Source organism: Musca domestica, unplaced genomic scaffold (assembly GCF_030504385.1).
Source record: "Musca domestica strain aabys unplaced genomic scaffold, Musca_domestica.polishedcontigs.V.1.1 20, whole genome shotgun sequence".
Classification (NCBI taxonomy): domain Eukaryota; kingdom Metazoa; phylum Arthropoda; class Insecta; order Diptera; family Muscidae; genus Musca; species Musca domestica.
The window spans coordinates 3,745,247-3,763,713 of NW_026712250.1; the positions used below are offsets into that span (position 1 = coordinate 3,745,247).

The window sequence follows — 18,467 nt, forward strand, 5'->3', positions numbered from 1 at the left end:
CCAGTAGTGTCACCACCACCACCACCTTTGACACAGAAGACACCAGAGGGCATGCTTTAAGGCCCTCTGGCTTCTGGCTGCTTTTGGATTTCAACATTTCGGCAAAAGCGATTATTTTTTGTTATTAAATTTTCTTCAGAATCATAAAATTTATGGAAAATTTGTTGTTGTAGGCAGTTTTTGTTTTGTTTTATTACATTTTTACGAGTACTGCATTATTTGGAATTAGTTTCTGCTGTCTGTGTGTGTGTGTGTTCCTAAAAATTTTTCACACTTGCTGTGTTTCCAAAGCGAATTGGGGGGAGGTGGCAATTTTTCCGCAACCCCACATTGGTCACGTAGCTCGCCAATGGCTCCAGTTTCGCCTGAATTGAAATTGCATTTGGTGGATTGTGCTCAAGCGTTTTACAGCTTCATAGCTGGCACTGCCTCTGTGCCTGCCGGAGTGATAGACCGACCATTCGTCGTATAGTTATGTGTAATTATGATAAACGTCATGTTAGTGTTAAACAGCAACAACAACACCAATAAAAAACAATTCAACAATGGAAAATGTATGGCAAACATGCGTCGCTCGATTGCGGGTTGGTCGGCTACCTCGGCAGCTGCTGCTGCCGCAAACCGCAAAGCTCCGCTCTAATGCTGAAATGATAATGTTGGCGCCACCATTTCCGTTTCAAGTGGAAGTCGAGCTGTTGTTGCCTTTGCCTTTGTGTGCGATTTTCCATTGCATGAATAATTTGACGGACATCATCCGACCTGAAATGGTGTTATGAAAATGCGAGTTATTGAAATTAATCCTTTTATCGCGGGTGTTGCGATAGGGAATTAACTTAGCAAGGGAGGCAGAAAAAAAGTAGAACAGAAATTTATAACAAAATTCAATTCCGAACAATTTTTCACCAGGAACGTTAATTGGTGCAGAAACTCAAAAAAAAAAAAAAAAAAAAATAATAATAAATTAATAAATAATTGACCCAAGTTTACAACAAAAAAATTAGTTTCATTTTTTTAGTTCCAATTTTTTTTTTGAGTTCCGTAAAATAAGGAAAAATTTAAAGGATAACTGTTTTTCTTCTCACCTTGGGAAAATATAGCGACGACATTCTCCTCAAAAAAAAAAAAAAAAAAAATTGGTCGGAAATACCAAATTTTGATATAATTCTACCATTTTTTTTTTCAATTTTTTTTGAAAATGGGGAGAAATTGATCACAATAGAATTCTTAGATATTTATTTTTCTTCCTTAGCTAAGGGAAAACATGAAGAGTCTCTCCAATTAAATTGGTCGAAGATGCCAATTTTGGTATTTCTGGTTTTTTTTTTTGGTATTCGGGATAAAAACAGCCATATATGACATTAACTAATTATTTTCACTATTCAGTATGAAAAAATGTTTGCAGAAATTTAATTTTCTGTTCAAAATTGCAAAAAAAAAAAAAAAAAAAATAAAGGAAAAAAAAGTCAGATTTTTTTTTGGTCCAAAAGTGTCAGGTTTAGTCTCATTATTTTTGTTTTTAATAAAAACCACGTTTATTTTTTAGTAAAAAATTGTAGTTTTTATCAGAGGGTAGGATGATTTGAGAAAGGGCCACCAATCATATTTTTTTGTTTTTTTTTTTATTGAAAAAATCTTAGTTAAATTACATTTTTTCCAACATTTTTCAAACTTTTTTTTTCGTTTGTTTTTTTAGCTGAATTATTGCATTTTTTAAATTTTTTCCTTCGTTTAAATATTTATTTTTTTAGCTGAATTATTTTTTTTCACAATTTTTTTTCAAATTTTTTCGTTTGTTTTTTTTTTTTATAGAAAAACTTAGCTGAATTATTTTTTAACAAAATTGTTGCAATTTTTTTCAATTTTTTCTTTCGTTTAAATATTTTTATTTTTTCAAAGAGAAAAAAATTGGAGGAGAAATTAACGGATTTTTTTCTTATAATTTTTTTTTCCAATATTTTTCGTGTAAATATTTTAACTTTTTTTTTCAAAAGAAAAAAAAACGGAAGAAATATGAACGGCTATTTTTCCTATGAAAAAAAACTTTGCTGAACTAATTTTTTACAAAATTTTTCCAATTTTGTTTTTTTTTTTTTTTTAGATATCGTATTTTTTTCAAAAAAAAAAAAAAAAAACTGATAAAAAATTAACTGTTATTTTTCCTATAAATAATTGCTGAATTATTTTTTTTACAAAAACTGTTTAGTTTTTTGTCCAAAATTTTGTAAATTTTCTTTTCAAAAGAAATTAATTTTTGCTAAATTCCAATTATTATCTTTGCCAAATGTTCGTCCTTTGCTGTAGATTTCATGTACATCGCCACATAAATATTTGCCATTTCTGTTTAAGTGTTAGTTAGTGTTATTGCACTGCGAAGCGGAGCGGGGGGGTTGGTTAAAGAAAGTTCCGGCTTTTTGGAACTATGAATATAAAAATACACACAAATAAAATAAAACGAAAAAAAAGTTTGCTTGTTTTTCTTGACAGCCGCCTCCTCTCCCCATTCCTGTTCCCCACTACCCCCTCCCAAAAATAAAGTAAAATATTTACACAAATGATATTGAGACAAGGACTTTTGTTGTTGCTGCTCTTGGCTTTTTCATAGGCTCATAGATTGCCCGGAAAACTACTGTATGTACACAGATGAACTTCGAAAAGAAGAACATACAAATGTAAATATGCATATATGTATGTGTGTGTGTATGTGTATATATGTATATGTGCATTTATGTATGTATGTATGTGTGGATGTTTGGATATTTGTTTGATTCAGTTTTTTTTGGTTTGCTTGGCTCTTTGTGTGAAGGTCAATTTGTTTGGCTTTCATCAGATTTCCAGAGCCAAGAGGAAAAAACAGAAGAAGACAATAAACAAAAGTGAAAAGAGTAGTAAAAATGAGGAACTATAAAGAAGACGACGAAGTAGTAGTAGTCGTAATGAAATTCTGGAAATTTTTTTATTACGTTCTTAGTTTCTTTAATTTCCACTTTCACTACTTCCTTGATGGCAGGCAAATGGGAGGAGATTGAGAGTGATAGAGAGTTGGGGAAGAGGAAGGCCATAGTAAATGACTTCCAGAATAAATTGTTGTGGAAATTGAGTCATACACATCACAAGAACAAACAACCAGCCATCCAGCCAGCCGGCCATCCATCCAGCCTCTCATCCATCTTTTCGTCCATTTGTGTTTGCTTTGAATTTATGATTAGGGTTTCCATTACAGATTTTGGATTTTTTACAGGGAAATGGGAAGAAATTAAACAAACAAGAAACATTAATTAATTATATTCATTTTTCAGTATGAAAAACATGATGAGGCCCTGTTAGAGAAATTGGTCGGAAATTCGAATTTTGGTACGATTTTTTTTAGTTTCGAAAAATTGGGGGAAATTAATTTCAAAAAAATATTAGATAAAATATTCTTTTTTCTTTCTAGCAAGGTAAAATATGGCGAGGGCCACTTTGAAAATATTGGTCGGAAATACCAATTTTGGTAGAATTTTTTTTCGAAAAGGAAAATTGGGGAATATTAATAAAAAAAGAAATCCAAGATAATTGTTTCTTTTTCTTCTCATTCAGGAAAATATGGTGAGGACTTCTTTAAAAAAATTGGTCGGAAATATAAATTTTGGTAGATTTTTTTTCAGTTCTGGAAAAATGGAAAAATGTATAACTAAAGGAATCTTAGATAATTATTCTTTTTCAGCAAAGGAAACTATAAAATAAATAAATTTAAAAAAAGGCCGGAAATTCCAATTTTGGTAGGATATTTTCAGTTTTGGAAAAAATGGAAAAATTTACATATATCCAAAGAAGTCTTAGATAATTATTCTTTTTCTTTTAGCAACGGAAAATATGGTGAGCACCAATCTTAAAAAAATGGTCGGAAATATACTAATTTTGGTAGAATCTTTTTAAATCCGGAAAATAGGGAAAATCATAAGAAAATAAAGCTTAGAAAATTTGTTTTCTTGTCAGCAAGAGAAAATATGGCGAGGACCTCTTTGAAAAAGTTTGGTCGGAAATACCAATTTTGGTAGGATTTTTTTTAATTCCGAAAAAATGCAAAAATTTACAACAGTCTTAGATAATTACTCATGTTCTTTTAGCAAAGGAAAATATGGTGAGCACCAGTCTTAAAAAATGGTCGAAAATATCAATTTTGGTAGGATTTTTTCAAATCTGGAAAAAAGGGAAAAAATCACAACAAAATAAATCATAGAAAATTTGTTTTCTTGTCAGCCAGGGGAAAATATGATAAGGACCTCTTTAAAAAAGTTGATCAAAAATACCAATTTTGGTAGGATTTTTTTTCGAACCTAAAAATTGGGGAAAATTGATAAAAAAAGAAATTCAAGATAATTATTTTTCTCTTTTCAGCAAAGGAAAATGAGGTGAGGACCTCTTTAAAAAAGTTGATCTGAAATACAAATTTTGGTAGGATTTTTTTTTTCCAACCAAAAAATTGGGGAAAATTAATAAAAAAAGAAATCCAAGATAATTGTTTTTTTCTTCTCAGCAAAGGAAAGTATGATGAGGACATCTTTTAAAAAATTGGTCGGAAGTACCAATTTCGGTAGGATTTTTTTTTCAGTTCCGGAAAATAACTAAAAATTTATAACAAATAATATCTATAATTATTTTTTCTTCTCAGCATGGGAAAATGCGATGAGGACCCCTTTAGAAAAAATGGTCGGAAATACCAAATTTAACATTTTCCAGTTTTTAAGATTAGTTTGTACAAAAATGGGGAGAAATTGATCACAATAGAAACCTCAGATAATTACTTCTCTTTCTTAGCCGGGCGAAAACGTGTAAGACCAATTAAATTGGTCAGAGATACGAATTTTGGTACCAATAAATAACATAAATTAATTATTTTCACTTGGTTAGGACCTCTTTGAAAAAAAGTGGTCAAAAATACCAATTTTGGTAAAAAATTTTGCATTTTTTTAAATTTTTTGGTAGAAAAATGAGGAAACCCCATTCAAAATAGAATTCTTAGATAAGTGTTTTTTTCCTTCCCAACAAAGAAAATTATGGTGGGGCATTCCAAAAAAAAAAAAAGGTCGAAATTTTAATTTTTTTTACTAGGACCTTCAAAAGTGTCTTGACATTTTTATAAGATGAACATTTAATCACTTACAACATCGAAGGCAATTAGTTTTACATCTCAGCAATGAAAAACAGGAGATTCTCTCTCCTTAAAAAATTGGCGGGAATACCAATTTTGGTACACATTTTCTGTTTTTTGTTTTTTTAATTTTTTTTTATAATCTTCTATAGGAAAATAGAGATAAACTAGTACTCCTATCGGAAAAATCACAAAAAAAAAACTTAGACAAGACAGACTCTCCCTAAAAAAATTGGTCGGAAATCCCAATTTTTGTATGAGTTTTTTTTCAGTTGTCATTACTTGTGATTTGGGTCTTAAAATTTTTCTTACCGTTCCCTGAAGGAAAATATGGAAATTTGATCAGATCGGAAGTCTTATAATCACTTCGAAAAAATGGTCGAAATTCCCGAATTTGGTCTGATTTATTTTCAGTTCCCTTGCCTGGTTATTAGGTTCTTTAAAATTGTGTCCCCTTAAGAAAAAAAGGGAAAATTAATCAGACAAGAAATCTAAGAGTCTCTTCAAAAAAATTGGTCGGAAATCCCAATTTTGGAAAATGGGGAAAATTAATCAGCCAATATATCTTAGAGTCTCTTGAAAAAAATAAAAAAAAAATAAATAAAAAATAAATTAATAAATAAAATGAGAAAAAAAAAATAAAAAAATGGTCGGAAATCCCAATTTTGGTCTGAATTTTTTTTTCATTTTCCTTGTTTAATCATTAGTTTCTTCCAAATTTTTGTTGATATTGTTGCCCATCTCAGAAAGGGAATAATTATGGATAGTCTCTTATTCTTTCCCAACAATTTGGTCGGAAATCCCAAATTGATTTGATTCTTTGAAAGTATTTTTTTTTCTATTCTTGTCTAGCTTCCCCGGAATGCGAGGAATGGAGCTGGGTAACCGGTTTTCTGTTCCTTTATTAATTGATGGCGTGTTGTAAATTGATTTTGATTGATTGAACGAATGGATGGATGGCTGGCTAGTGGGCTGCCTGGTTGCCTGCCATGGAAGCGGTTACAGCTGTGGGTCAATAGGCAAAATGATTTAATCAGATTATGTTTTAATAGAATGAAGTGGAGGGAAAATTTTTTGAATGAGAGAAAGAGAGAGCGAAGCAAATTCAATCAGAATTCATTGAAACGCCAAGGTGGTGGCGTATGATTGTTATTAATTAATGTTTTGAAGAGGAAAACAAGGTGGCGTATGATTATTAATAATTGTTTTGAATTAAAGACAAAGTGGCGTATGATTAATATTTATTATTTTTTATATAAAAACTTCTAAAACTCACCATAATTATGAATATTCAAGGCTGCAATGAAAGAGAGAGAAGGAAAAAAATTAGCAATTAATTTTTGTTGTAAAACATGAATTTAAAACACACCAAAAAAAACACAGACATTAAACTCCAGCAATAATCAATTTCCGTTGGAAAATCATTACCTGAACAACAACAAAAAATAGAGAAAAAAAAAACAATAAACATTAAAAACTCATTAAAAATGCCACGCAATTTGGGAAGTTCAAACAACTTGAAGACTTGTGTTAAGACCAAATATGGACCTCCCCACCCCCTTTTTTTATGGAACCTTTTAAGGTGTTGGGTGTTTAATTTAAACTGTGGCTTTTTTCGATACAATACCAGAATGCTCAGCTAGAATATTAAATGGAAACCCCAATAAAAAAAACCTCGAACTGGTCGGACATTACCGACAACTTTTTAAGGCATTTAGCAATTAATAAATTATTAAATGGTCATTTTCAATACCCGAGCGGGACAGGCAGGGTGTGCATGTGTGTTGGGTAGGAGAAGAAAAAAATTATTAACATTTATTTGATTACTATTTGAAATGAATCACAAGAAAAAACATTTAGAAAAAGAGAGACTCAGAAAAAATGCAAATTTTTATAAATTAACTGCTTTGCTGGATTATTAATTATTTGCGCCATTGATTAGTCACACAATATTGAATGGGAATAAAAAAATTAGCAAAAAAAATATTATGAATAACAGATTAAATAATTTTATGAATAAAAAAATATTAGAAGAAAATATGAATAGCAAATTTTAAATCAAAATCACTAAAAAATTAAGAAAAAAGTCGCAATTTTCCTGAGTACCTAAATATTGAACAAAATTTTTTCTTAAAACTATTGCACCTAGGTATATGGTTTATTCTAAGATTTATAGTGAAATTCGATGCAGAATATTTCTTCTTTTGATACCTTATGCCTAAAAGGAAATTTTGGCAAACTGTCGGGCGTTAGATCGAAAAAAGTCCTGGGGAAATTTTTTTAAAAAATTAGGGAATATTTTCATTTTTTTTGGCAACATTGATATATAAATTTTCTTTATATACATTACAAATAGAGATTTCTTTTGTTCAGAGACTCACAATGAAATTCGATCTAGAATAATTCTTCCTCGGACACTTTGTCCAAAAAATCAAATATAAAGGGAGATTTTTGACTCCGATTGGATACGTGTAAAATTAACCGTACAAAAAAGCAAAGACATAATTTTCAATTTTTAGGACCTATATTTTGAATAAAATTTCCATAAAAACTATTGCATGTAGGTATTTGGTTTCTTCTGAGATTTATAGTGAAATTTGGTGTAGAATATTTCTTTCTTTGATACCTTATGCATACAACGAAGTTTTATATTAATATGAGGCGTCAACTCGAAAAGCTCTGGAGAAAATTGTTAAAAAATTAAGGGATATTTTCGTTTTTTTTTTGTCAACATTGATATAAAATTTTTCTCTATATACAATACAAATAGAGATTTCTTTTGTTCGAAGACTCACAATGAAATTCGATTTAGAATAATTCTTCCTCTGATACTTTGCCAAAAAAATCAAGTATAAAGGGAGATTTTTTACTCCGATTGGATACGTGTTAAATTAACAGTACAAAAAAGCAAATACATAATTTTCAATATTAGGATTTATATTCTGAACACAATTTTCCTTAAAACTATTGCACCTAGATATATGGCTCATTCTGGGATTTATAGTGAAATTTGGTGTAGAATATTTCTTCTTCTGAGACCTTATGCCTAAAACGAAATTTTATGTTACTTTCAGGCGTCAAATCGAAAAAAGACGGAGGAAAAATTTTATCAAAAACCCAAGAAATATTTTCGGTTTTTTATGGGAACTTTGAGGCCAATATTTTTTTGATATACACTGGAAAATGAGATTTCTTTTCTTCAGTGACTCATAGTGAAATTTGCTGAGGAATACTTGTGTCTTTGATGTCTTTCACCAAAAACAATGTTTTCTAGGAGATTTTGCCATAAACTCGTATGCAGTACGTTTTTAACCCTAAAATGTATATTTTGTATATATGTTGATTTCTGGCGTTTAGGTAGGATTTCGACTTTTGATGTCATCTGGGACCCATAGTAGAATTCTATGACAAATAATTTTGTAGAATATTTCGACTTGCTACGATACCGTTAAAAGGGAGTTTTGAACCATATTTTCGCAACGGGACCAAAAAGACCCTTTTCTTGTCTCGCTTGAGGGTTAAAATTTCCAACGAAAATATTTGCCGTATTTTTATCTGCAATATTGCCAAAGCCACCCTATACCTAAAATCAATGGATTCCGAGGAATCTTGATGTAAACTCTTCTAGAAATGTGGAAGAGGGGGGAAGAACTTGCTCCCTCTATTTTGGTTATTTTTTATTTATTTTGTATTTTTGCCGTAATTATTGAAACATTTGAATTTTGTCGCACACTGTTATGATAAATTAATATTCACTCAAGTGAACAAAAATAATTTAAAAATATTTTTAAATTAAGATTTGGTTAGCTTTTGATTGACGTAAAAAGCCATATATGTCAGTCCCTCTTTGGGTATATAGTTGCTGTGAAATTTTGCTTACCCAGACGAGGTTACATCTCCCCCCCCCCCCCCCCCCAACCGGAAAAATGGTTTTAATTATGATAAACAAAATTCGGAATATTTTTGAAAATCACACCAAGCCCCACCTCCCAACTCAAAGTAAATTCTACACCATTTTTGTTAGAATAATTTATTCAATATCCCCCCGCCCCTACCCTTTGTCATGCCTCTCAAAATCAAACTAAATATTAGTTAAGCAGTTCCCAAAACACTCTCTTTCCCTCTGCCCCTCTTCCCCTTTCCTACTCCCTCCACTCAACACCTCATCTACATAATTAGACAAACTGCCAGACAACTAGGCGAAGCCACCAAAGGCCACACGAGCTGACTGACCGACTGGCCAACAGCTAACCAGCTTGTCCGCCAGTACCTCCATAAACAGCTTATTTATTATCCGGTTCATAAATAATTCAATACTTATCCATTTCATAATTTATTAATATTTTGGATTGGTTTTTTTTTTCTTCTCTCCAATAAAAACCCCACTAAATGTTGTTAAAGTTCAAGCAACCACATTCTTTGAACGCCAAACAACAGAATGAAAACAGAAGAGAAATGTGATGACAGTTGTCAATGACAAGTTCATAACGAAAAGTAGTAGAAGAAGAGGAAAAAAATAGTTAATGGCAGCTAGGTTAGGTGGTTGGCCGGCCAGGTCATTAGTCTTTTAAGCCATGTCAATAACGATTATTGTCATTGTCATCAACTGAAGACCAGAAGTCTTCAGAGAAGTGTTGGAAAATATTTATAACACATTTGCTGCAGGGGTATGGGAGAATTAATTTAATAATAATATTTTTTAATATTAACACTTAATAATATTTTTAAGTTCTTCATTTCCAAGTGTAGGGCTTTTTTTTGGAATATTCACAAATTTTTATTTTCAAGAAGAGCAACTAACATATGATCTCTATGGATATAGAGAAAATACATGGGAGAATATTTCCAATGTCATTTTTGGTCCTTCGAGGAGGCTCAATATGCAATATTAGTTTGGAATTTGTATTTGGGTTTCATAATACCTTGGTTTTAGTTCTTCCGAGGCCTCTGGACGGTTTCAGTGGCCTTAACAATTGCCTCCAATGTTTTTGGGGTCTTAAAAATATTTTCAAAATATTTTTGGTCCTTTGATGAGGCTCAAAATACAATAAAAGGTGAGTCAAAATAACTTTTTTGGGGCTCGTGAGACTCTATATTAGCTATTCCTGAAGTTTCTTGACAGTTTCTTGTGCCTTGAATAATTTCCCAAGGCTAAATGGGATTTTTAAACCATTTTCAGTGACTATTTGGTCCTTCGAGTAGGCTCAAAGTGCCATATTGGGATTCTTTTCTTCATAACATATATCCAACTCCCGTTGGGGCTACAAAAAATATAGCGCTAACTGTTTCTAAGGTCTCTGAGCGGTTCCAGTTGCCTGCAGAATTTACTCCAATGTTTATGGTATCTTTAAATAATTTTCAAGGCAGTTTTTGGTCCTTCGAGCAGGCTCAAAGTGCAATATTCGATTTTTTTCCTTCTTAACATTTGTCAATATCGTATTCGGCCTTCGTAAAACGTCGTTTTAACTGTTTCTGAGCTCTCTGGGCAATTTCAGTTGCCTGGAGAATTTTCTGCAATGCTTAAGGGATCTTTAAATCATTTTCACGGCAATTTTTGGTCCTTCGAGCAGGCTCAAAGTGCCATATTAGGATTCTTTTTTTCATAACATAAGTCCAACTCGCATTCGGGTTACAAAAAATATAGCATTAACTGTTTCTAAGGTCTCTGTGTGGTTTCAGTTGCCTGGAGAATTTACTCCAATGTTTATGGCGTCTTTAAACAATTCTCAATGCCATTTTTGGTCCTTCGATCAGACTCAAAGTACAATATTCGATTTTTTCCTACCTAACATTTGTCAATATCGTATTCGGCCTTCGTAAAATGTTGCTTTAACTGTTTCTGAGCTCTCTGGCCGGGTTTAGCTGCCTTGAAAATTTCCTGCAATGTTTATGGCATATTTGAATAATTTTCAAGCCAATTTTTGGTCCTTCGAGGAAGCTCAATGTGCTTTATTGGAATTATTTCGTTCTTCACCTGTGCCGAAATTGCATTGAGGTTCCGTAAGACTTTGCTTTACTTGTTTTTTAGGTTTCACGACGGTTTAAAGTACCTTTATAATTTTCCCAAATGCTTAAAAGATTTTCAACACATTTTTGGTCCTTCGAGCAGGCTCATTATGCCATATCAGGATTTCTCTATTGCCCCACAAGTCTCAAAATTATTTTTGGACTTTATAAAACATTGCTTTAACTATTTCTATAACTAATTTGCAGATATCATAGCCTGGATAACATTTCCCAAGCCCATAGAAACGCAAAACAGTTTTTAAAATTTTTGGTCCTTCGACCAAGCTCAAAGTGGCATATTGGGGTTTCTCTATTCCCCACAAGCATGGAATTTATATTTAGGCTTCATGGAACATTGCTTTAACTAATTCTGAGGTCGCTTGGCAGCTTGAATTGCTATGACAAGTTTTCTCAAACTCATGGAAATGCCTAACATTTTTTAATGCACTTTTGGTCCTTCGAGGTGGCTCAAAATGCCATAAAATGATTTCCATATTCCCCACATGTATGGAATTTGTATTTGGGCTCCTTTGAGCTTTGTTTTATCCATTTCTGAGGTCGCTTGGCAGCTTAACTTACTGTGAAAAGTTTTCTCAAACGCATGGAAATGCCTAACATTTTTTAATGCACTTTTCGTCCTTCGAGGTGGCTCAAAGTGCCATAAAAGCGTTTCCATATTCCCCAGAAGTATGGAATTTGTATTTGGGCTCTTTTGAGCTTTGCTTTAACCAATTCTGAGGTCGCTTGGCAGTTTTACACGCCTTGACCAGTTTCTTCAATAATTATGAAATTATTCAAAAATTTCCAAAGCCTTTTTTGGTCCTTCGAGATGGCTCAAAAGGCAATATTAGCGGTTTTCCTTTTCTCAGATGAGTCAAATTAAAATTTTAGGGTCCATTAAACTTTGCTTTAACGGGCTCCATGGTCTTCCGGTGGTTTCAAATGCCTTGAGAATTTTAGCTAAAGATTGTTAGACCTTCAAGTTATTTTCAGGGCATTTTTGGTCTTTCCAGCAGGTTTTTTATTTTACTCTATTTTTTTTTGACGTTCTCTTCACTATTTATTTATTTGGTCTTTATTTCTTTTACTTTTTTTGTCAGTCTTCTATTTCATTCTACATTGTGAGCCTCAAGTACTTGGTGGGAAAAAACAACAACAACATTATTTGTTTGTAATGGCAAATTTGTAATATTTTATGTATCCTTTGGCCTTGAAATTTAGTCACCCACCTACACGCGCCTAAGCAATTAAACGTTTATGACAGCGAAATAATTTTTTTTCGAAATGAAGCTATAAAAAAATTTTAAAGAAGAAGTAGAAAAAACCTCATAAAAATTGTCAGAAAACATCAATGCGCTTGATGTTGTGGCATTGCAAGACTCGTCAACCTAACGTCTCTACCCCCCTGCCCGAGGGGCTGCAATAAAACCAGCCATGTTAGATGTATGGCCAGTGGGGCTGCAAACCATATTCGCCAAGTTGATGACCATAAAAAACAAAAATTGTTGCAAACCCCGGACAATGTTGTGGGATTTTTTTTTTCAAATTTTTCTTTACGACAAGTGTGTCGGAGAGTTTTTCTGTGTTCGTGACAAGTTTATGTGAGAGCTGATGAACTTTGAACAAATCAAAGATGTTTTTTGTGAGGAATTGAATTTATGTTCGAAATCAGCAAAACAATGTTAATGGACTTTGTTCTCTAAACGAGAATCACAAAAACGGTCCCTCAACTAAAGAATTTCGCCGGGCATTTAAGTGCAACGAAATACACCAACAACGCCCAAGAATCTATGACAACTATTTGACCCATTGACTAACCTTTCCCGGTTGAAACTGTGCCAAACGAAAGCAGCTCCGCGCTACGAGGAGGCCGGCCAAAAGTCTCTATCCACCACCATTCAAATGCTGAAAATTGATATTGGTTTTGTGTTCAGTGTCAGTGTGGCACACAAGACACGACAGCGTTGCATGCATAAGTGGCATGCCACCACACAGTCGAAGTGTCGTCTGTCTGCCAACGATCGGTAATCACTTGAGACGCGAAGTGTCTTTAGAACTCACTGCCTCACTAACGAACAACATGAAATGAAATTCCTCTCCCGTGGGGAGAAGAGAGAGAGTGTGTGAGGAAAGGGGGGGAGAGATGAGAGTGCAGTGGAAAAAGTGTGTGGCACACTTGTCCGATGACAACAAATTTGTTCTGAAAAGTGTCATTTGTGGCGCTTAAGAGTTACATTTAATTCATTCAATGGATGATGAATGGGATTTAAATGGAAAGAATGGTCCTCTCTTCCCCTGCCCAAACCATTAGTTGGCTGATGCTAATGTTTTTCTCGTTTCGATTTTTTTTCTTGGCCACAAGGCACTTTTGATGAATGAAATTTAAATAAAACCAACCATGATCTCTAACAAACACAAAAGAGAATTTTTTTTTGATCGGAAAGAAGAAAAAAACCTTCCAAATCAATTAACCACAAAAAAATTGGCATTAATTTCAAAACCACTCAAAGCAAAGCAAATCGATATTTTTTGGCATGCCTCACAAAAGTTGAAAGTCCTTTGAACAAAAAAAAAAAAAAAAAAAGGAAGACCATTAATTTTTTTTGGCAACCACAAATCAAATGTCCACGGCCAATTGTTTTTAAGGGCATTTCAACAGCTAATCAATCACACACCCCAACTTCCGGTCGAGCCACAAAGAACTTTTTCATTCATGAAAAAATTTACAAAACCAACAACAAAAAGTGACTAGCAGCTGTATTGAGTAACCGAAAAAAAAACTTTCAATTGATGACCCAATAGAGCAGCTGCAAGCCACAAAAGAAGGGCAAATGGTTTTGGGATTTGAGAACATTTTCCCAAAATACAAAAAAAAAAAAAAAAAAAAAAAATCAGGACCAACAGTAAATTAAACTTTTATTTTTTTTTATATTTTTTGTTATTATTTATTATTATTAAATAAATAATAAATTTATTTATTTTTTTGTATTTTTATATTTTTTTTTCTATTTTTTTATTTTTCTATTTTTTTATTTTTCTATTTTTTTTATTTTTCTATTTTTTTTTATTTTTATATTTTTTTTATTTTTCTATTTTTTTTTTATTTTTCTATTTATTTATTTATTTTTTTTTTTTTTTGTAGCAGCTAAAGTCATTGGAACTTTAAATTATCTGGCATTTTCTGCTTCTTTGCATAGAAAACTTCTTGAGAATTCTTCTAAGCACAGAAGGCAATTTAAAATATTCACTTTTTCTAGAAGACTTCTTGACAGTAGACCTCTTCTAGATAGGAGACCTTCGGAGCCTTCTTCCACACTAAGAACATCTTTTGGGCAATTTTCATTATTCGAACTTTTTTCTGTTCAAACATCTCTTTTCATTGCATGTTAACCTTCAACGGGTGTGATGTGTTAATTGGCATCACATGTTGGATATCCACAATAACACCAACAAAAAAACAATTGAATAATTTCGTGTGTCGTGTTTTTTTTTTTTTTTTTTTGTTTCTCAGTTGATGCAAATTTGTTGATATTCTAAATTTCGTTTCACAAAATTAAAAACGAATTATGGAGATCCGCACAACTCCTCCCCTCCTCCATCCATACCATGTTTTTTTGTTTTCTAGACAACATATCAACAACCCGTTGATGTGTCATTTGGATTAGAAAACGCAATAAAATTGAATTAATCAAAGTCGAAAAAAACAACAAATTTAATTTGCCAACTTCCACTTGGAGATGATGAGAGGAAATTTAAAAAAAAAAACACAAAAATCATCAATAAAACTTAGAAAAAACAATTTTCAATATTTTTGCATTTCAAATCCTGAAAGGGATTTGGTCCAAAAGTCAAAATATTTTACAAAATTATTTATCATAAAAATCTACCATGGGTCCCGGAAGACATAAAAAGTCTAAGTCGTTATATATACTAAAAACTCAAAAGCCATATGCCGAGTTTGTGGAAAAATCTAATAGAAAACATCGTTTTAGAACAATGGCATCAAAGACAAAAATATTCCTCATTAAATTTTACTATAGGTCACCAGGGAAAAGAAATCTCTATTTCCACTTTTTACCAAAAAAAAATTTGCATCAACGTTCAAAAAAAAAAAAAAAAAATAAATAAATAAATAAATAAAATAAAAGGAAAATATTTTTTTGACCAATTTTTCTTCTGACTTTTTTTGAGTTGACGCTTGAAAGTAAATTAAAATTTAATTTTAGGTGAAAAGTCTCAGAAGAAAAAAATTTTCTACACAAAATTCCACTATAAATATCAGAAGAAACCATATATCTACCTACGGTAGTTTTTATGAACATTTTGTTCAAAATGTAGGTATGTAAGGTGCAAATTATGTCTTTGCTTTTTTGTATTGTTAATACAATATATATCCAATCCGCGTCAAAATCTCCCTTTATCCTTCATTTTTTGGGCAAAGTGTCAAAGGAGGAATTCTTCTATATCGAATTTCATTTGGAGTCTCTGAACAAAACAAATCTCTATTTGCATTGTATATAACGAAAATATTTGGATCAATGTTGGCAACAAAACGAAAATATTCCCTAATTTTTTCACAATTTTCTCCAAGACTTTTTTAGATTTAGCGCCCGAAAGTTACCTAAACTTTCATTTTTGGTGAAAGTTGTCCGGAGAAGAAATATTCTACACAAAATTTCACTATAAATCTCCGAATAAACCATATGTCTAGGTCCAATAGTTTTTATGAAAATTATGTTCAAATTCTAGGTATTTAAAGTGAAAATTATTTCTTTGCTTTTTTGTTCTGTTAATTTAACATGTATCCAATCCGAGTCAAAATCTCCCTTTATACTTGATTTTTTGGGCAAAGTGTCAGAGGAGGAATTATTCCAGATCGAATTTCATTGTGGGTCTCGGAACAAAAGAAATCTCTATTTGCATTGTGTATAAAGAAAATTGTTATATCAATGTTGTCAAAAAACGAAAATATTCCCTAATTTTTTTAACATATTTTCTCCTGACTTTTTTCGATCTAACCCCCGAAAGTATTCTCAAATTTCATTCTAGGTTAAAGGTCTCAGAAGAAGAAATATTCTCCACAAAATTTCACTACAAGTCTCCGAATAAACCATATATCTAGCTGCAGTAGTTTTTATGAAAATTTGATTCAAAATTTGGGTATTAATATTGGAAATTATGTCTTTGCTTTTTTGTACTGTTAATTTAACTCGTATCCAAGCCGTGCCAAAATTTCCCTTTATCCTTCATTTTTTGGGCAAAGTGTCAGAGAAGGAATTATTCTAGATCGAATATCATTGTGAGTCTCTGAACAAAAGAAATCTCTATTTGCATTGTATATAACGAAAATATTGGCATCGATGTTGCCAACAAAACGAAAATATTCCCCAATCTTTTGATCATGTTTCTCCGGACTTTTTTCGATCTAACCCTCGAAAGTTTGGTAAAATTTCATTTTAGGTGAAAGTTGTCCGGAGAAGAAATATTCTACACAAAATTTCACTATAAATCTCAGAATAAACCATATATCTAGCTGCAATGGTTTTTACGAAAATTTGGTTCAAAATTTAGGTACTGAAAGTGAAAATTATATGTTTCCATTTTTGTACTGTTAATTTAATACGTATCCAATCCGAGTCAAAATCTCCCTTTATACTTCAATTTTTGGGCAAAGTGTTAGAGAAAGAATTATTCTAGATCGAATTTCATTGTGGGTCTCCGAACAAAAGAAATGTGTATACCTAATATGTACCCTAAAAAAGTTGCCATGAATTGAGACCTAGACCTTCATTTTTAATGCTTCTAAATTATTATTTTTTGTCTCTTGACGGGGTTTTTGTTTATCATAATTAAAACTATTTTGGTTAGGTCCATTTTCGCGATTGTAATTTTAAAGTTGCGAATTTTTTTAATCCTATCAGAAATTCCAGCTATCATATCGTCTCTAGGGATGAGAGGAGTTTTGTTTATCATAATTAAAACTATTTTGCTTGGGACAATCTCCACATTATCACCTCGTCTCAAGTTATATATTCTGAAAATTTTGAACGAGGTTTTGAGTTTTTATTTCCCACACTCCTATTTTTTTTAATTTCTTAGAAACTGTGATTTTTTTCCTTTTTTGTTAGCGAATTCGTCTTTTAACATTTTCTTTGATTTAAAGCCATTGATCTAATTTCAAACCCATTTCAATACGGCCAATTTTCATTTCTCAACAATGATGAGTGATACAAAGAAGGCCTGTCCACAAAAGATTAGATATTTGCCATTAACGTGGGGGCTTCTAACCAAATTTGATAATGGCCAATCGTAGATTTTTTATTTGGCTAAGCCATTGATGCTCTGGCAGAATTTGCATTTTTATGTTGTTGACTTTTTTTTTTTTTGGTTTATGAGGAGAGATTTAATTTCAATTTTTGTGAATGAAAGTTCTGGATATTAAAGCCATTAGAATAAGAAATTAACATAAACGGTTTTTGATGAGCATCATAATGGCATTTTGATAAAATAAATTAATGGGTGCAAATTTGAAAACAAAAAATCCTAATTATGAAATAAAAATGAATAAAAAAATATATTCATTTTGAATATCCCGTTTAACTGGCTGGAAATGATTAATAAAGGAAAAAATTAATATATTTAATTTTATTTTGTTGCCAATGGTATTTTTTGGAAGTCGAGTGTTAAAAATGATTATGAAAATTAAATTCAAATGCCATTTGGTAGTTTAGTCTTTGGGTAATTTATCAAAATTTTAGAAAAATTTGCATAAAACACCAAGCTCATTATTCAACAATGTTTAGGAGGTATAGCACCTCTATGAAAAATATAAAAAAATAGAAAAACAAAAGTGGTTTCATAATGAGTTTATTGTTTTCAAAATACCTCAGCAAAGTTTTGAAATTTAAATATTTTAGTAAAAAAACAAAGTGGCATAACCAAACTTCCTGTATGTATGAATAAAATATATTAACTTGTCATAGTTATAATTTTATAGTTTTATAATTATTTTGGGGGGTTTTAATAAAATTCCAAGAGAGGGAGAGAACCTAAGAATCGCCCTGATTTATGTTTACAAGGTGTGAAAATATCTCGGAGCTAATCATCACCAGGCCACCCTGAAACTTCTCGTCAGACATTTGACATTTTAATGATAATGGAATCTGAAAGAAATTTTTGGCAGCTTGTCAAATGGCATAAATGTCTTGGAAAGTGTGACTTGTCAAGAAGAGAGAGAGAGAATTTTTTCCTTTACCAATTTAAAAAAAATTGAATACCTGACCGTTCGTTTTTTTTTTCTTCTTCTTTTAATGCCTAAAAAAACATATTT

The 18,467-nt window shown here is 31.6% G+C and overlaps 1 long non-coding RNA gene across 1 annotated transcript in view; it reads right to left on the minus strand.

Moving 5' to 3' along the window:
• LOC105261630 (activating transcription factor 3) overlaps positions 1–18,467 on the minus strand; it is a 123,385-nt gene that overhangs the window by 43,974 nt on the left and 60,944 nt on the right. Inside the window, exon 3 of the long non-coding RNA XR_891441.3 lies at positions 6,408–6,428. This is a non-coding gene — a long non-coding RNA (activating transcription factor 3). The remainder of the gene's footprint in view (positions 1–6,407; positions 6,429–18,467) is intronic.